The sequence below is a fragment of the Lathyrus oleraceus genome, chromosome 3, assembly GCF_024323335.1.
Source record: "Lathyrus oleraceus cultivar Zhongwan6 chromosome 3, CAAS_Psat_ZW6_1.0, whole genome shotgun sequence".
NCBI classification, from domain to species: Eukaryota; Viridiplantae; Streptophyta; class Magnoliopsida; order Fabales; family Fabaceae; genus Lathyrus; species Lathyrus oleraceus.
This window is the reverse complement of record NC_066581.1, coordinates 343,160,540-343,164,173: the sequence shown is the minus strand read 5'-3', so window position 1 is coordinate 343,164,173 and position 3,634 is coordinate 343,160,540. Positions and strand designations below refer to the sequence as shown.

Below are 3,634 nucleotides of genomic sequence, written 5' to 3'. Positions count from 1 at the left end.
GAAATATTTTGTAAATTCAACTCCCGCAGTTTCTTTCAAGTCTCTTTTATCTCTTTGAATTTTAGCCTAGTACCCCTTAGGATTTATCTCACCCTTACCTTGACCACGCTACAACCAAATAAAAGTTCTTTTGATCTTTGTGTGCATGTATTTCAACTGTGGATGTTAGAGTCCTTTCAAGCTTATGGTAGTACTAATTTTCATGTTGTGCTTTGAGTGTAAACAGTTAATCTAAACACTTGAGAGTTGAGTGAACTATATCCTGTGAGGATCTTACTGCTTTTGGATGTACTCTTTGGTAACTGTTTTCCTATCTGCTTTGAATGTCACAAAAAGTTGCTTACTAACACCATATTCTTAAAGCTTAGACTTAGAACTTTGCTTCCATCTTGTATCTCGATAACCTTTGGAATTGCATGTTTTGTTTGTTCTTGTTTTTCTATTTTGAGTTTTGAATTTATAATTTTGCTCGGAGTGCAAAAGTTTAAGTGTGGGGGAATTTGATCAGTGCGTTTTGATGCACTTTCTTCTACTATTGTACTTAGACATTTCCTTAGTTTATTTTACTTATTTTACTATTTTATTATGTTTTTAGATTTAAGTTTATTTTTTACTTTATTTTATTTTCGTACTTTATTTTCAGCATAAACAATTATTTGATACCTTGTCACTATGCAGATCATAACTTGGGCTATAGGAATCGGATTGACGCTAATATACGTTGGAAAGCTAAGAGAAAGAACTACAAGTTTTAAGTTGAAGTCAAAAGCAAATTCGGAATGAAGAATGATCGAATAATTTGTTGAAGTTCCAGACTTAATTAAAATAGTTAGTTTGGACCAGTTTTTGTAATTTTCGGGCCGGATCCTATAAGGGCCCGAATTTGCCTTTTATTATATTAGGTCTTTCACTAGTATAGTAATCCTAATTCTGAATTTTGATGAGACAATATTGCTTAGACGATTTCATGAAGAGCTAATTCCCAAAGAGCTGATCTGTTGTATTCGAATTCCACTTTGAGGTTTTTAATAATTTCAGTTTAATTTCGATTTCTTTTCAATTCTTCCTATAAACTCGTTAGCTTAATTCGATAACTTTCGTTTGCTTAATTCGATTGTTTCTTATAGGATAGGGTTGATTAAATTTGATTAGTTGTATGATCCTTAACTATAATCACGTTAGCGTAGCTTTTTCGTTATCGTGTTTGATTAAGTCGCGTCTGCTTAATTCGCGTATGCTTAAATCCGTTTTCTTAATTCGGAAATTAGGAACATACATCATATAATACCAATTTGCGCTTGTCAGTGGGTATTATAATCGAATGGGATTGAATCCGTTAGGGAATTGAAATTATAATAATCGATGATAAGTCGGAAATCGATACAATAGATTAGCTTATTTATCAATTTTGATTTTACCTTTAATAATCATCGATTTAAGTTTTGAACCTTAAAAACCCCCTTATTTTCATTCGTTTGGTTATAACATTCAGGAGTCCTTGTGATACGATATTCGAGTGTCGCTTCCGTTTTACTACACTTTTAAACTCGTTTTTGACCCGTGTGCGACAACGGATCAGACGGCTATGCTAAGAGCCCAAATAAACGGGTTTAAACAAAAAGACAATGAATCACTTTTTGAAGCTTGGGAGAGATAGAAGGACATGATGAGGCTTTGTCCACATCACGGTCTGGAAGAGTGGTTGATCATCCATACCTTTTACAACGGTCTCTTGTACAACACAAGATTGACAATAGACACCGCCGCAGGTGGCGCACTGATGGATAAACCCTACAATGAGGCCTATCAACTTATCGAAAGTATGGCCCAGAATCATTACCAGTTGGGAAGCGAAAGAACCTCCGTAAAGAAACTTCAAACGAAAGGCGGTATGTACGAAATAAGTAGTCTTGACCATGTCAATGCTAAGGTAGATGCTCTTACTCAAAAGATAGACAACCTGACCATAACACCCACAACCACCGTGGCTGCCATAGCACCAAACTGCGAGATATACGGAGTTCCTGGGCATGCTGCCCCTGAATGTCAACTTTTGACGGGAGTCTCCACAGACCAGGTGAACTATGCTCAAGGAAACCCTTACTCAAACACCTATAACCCAGGTTGGAAGAACCATCCTAACTTTTCATACAAAAACAATAATGCATTGTATGCACCTAACCAAGCACATGTTGTATCACCAGGATATCATAAAGCTACCACAAGTGCTCCAAATGCTCCTAGGAAGTCAAACCTTAAAATAATGATGGAAAACTTCATAACTACCCAAGCCCAAACAAATAAGGATTTCCTGAATCAAAACATACACACTAGTGAGCAAATAAAGCAGTTAGCAAACAAGGTAGACGCTTTAGCCACCCATAACAAAATGTTGGAAACACAAATTTCGCAAGTGGCTCAACAACAAGAACCTATTGCTGCCCCTGCAGGCACATTTCCTGGATAGCCACAACCAAACCCGAAAGGTCATGCAAATGCTATTATACTACGAAGTGGGACAGAACTAGACGGACCGACCAACCCTAGAATATAAAACCCAACCATGCACCAAGACCTTGGTAAGATAACTGAGAAGGAAGACGAACTAGTGGAAGATAAAATCGAAGAGGCCATAGAGAAAGAAGACCCATATGTGCCTCCACCACCATATAAACCTCTTATCCTTTATCCTTAAAGACTTGTTAAATCTAAAAGTGTAGGGAAATTTAAAAAAAATTGTAGAGCTTCTAAAACAATTGAATATCACAATACCCTTTACAAAAGCCATCACTCAAATTCCCTCATATGCTAAGTTTATTAAGGAAATCTTATCTAACAAGAAGAAGATCGAGGATAACGAAACCGTTACACTTACTGCTGAGTGTAGCGCTATAATACAAAACAACATGCCTCCTAAGCTGAAAGACCCAGGGACTTTCTCCATACCCTGTGTAATCGGAAAGTTTATCATAGACAAAGCACTATGTGACTTAAGAGCCAGTATTAGCTTAATGCCCTTATCCATATGTGAAAAGCTTAAAATGGGAGAACTAAGACCTACTAGGATGTCCGTACAACTTGCAGATCATTCTGTTAAATTTCTCGTAGGTATGTTAGAGAACGTTTCGGTGCGCATGGGTCAATTTTATATTCCTACTGATATCATAATCATGGAGATAAAATAGGATTCCAACATCCCTATCATATTAGGAAGACCATTCTTAGCCACTGCCGGAGCCATTATAGATGTTAAGAAAGGCAAGCTAACCTGTGAAGTTGATGAGGAAAAATTCGAATTTATTTTGACACAATTCTTAAAGGCGCCAGCTATAGACGATACATGTTGTCTATTGGATGTCATCGACGAATGTATCAGAGAAATGGAGAATGAACAAACATCATACTCCGAAATACTAAAAATTCCAAGGCCTCCTACTTTTGAAGATGAAAATTGGAGTAAGGAATACCAAGATGATAGCCTAAGCGAATGCCTGGCACTAACGCCTGATCATATGCCTTGCCCAAAGAAACCAACCCTAGAACTTAAAACGCTACCCAAAAATCTAAGGTACGAATTCCTAGACACTGAACTCGAGCGACCTGTAATAGTTAATGCAGACTTAGGGCAGATAGA

The 3,634-nt window shown here is 37.1% G+C and overlaps 1 non-coding gene across 1 annotated transcript; it reads right to left on the bottom strand.

Annotated features, from left to right (window-relative positions):
- Nucleotides 1-1,585: 1,585 nt before the first annotated feature.
- On the bottom strand, nt 1,586-1,692 carry LOC127133622 (small nucleolar RNA R71). The gene has a single exon (XR_007807575.1). It is a non-coding gene; the product is annotated as a small nucleolar RNA R71 (small nucleolar RNA).
- Nucleotides 1,693-3,634: the final 1,942 nt, after the last annotated feature.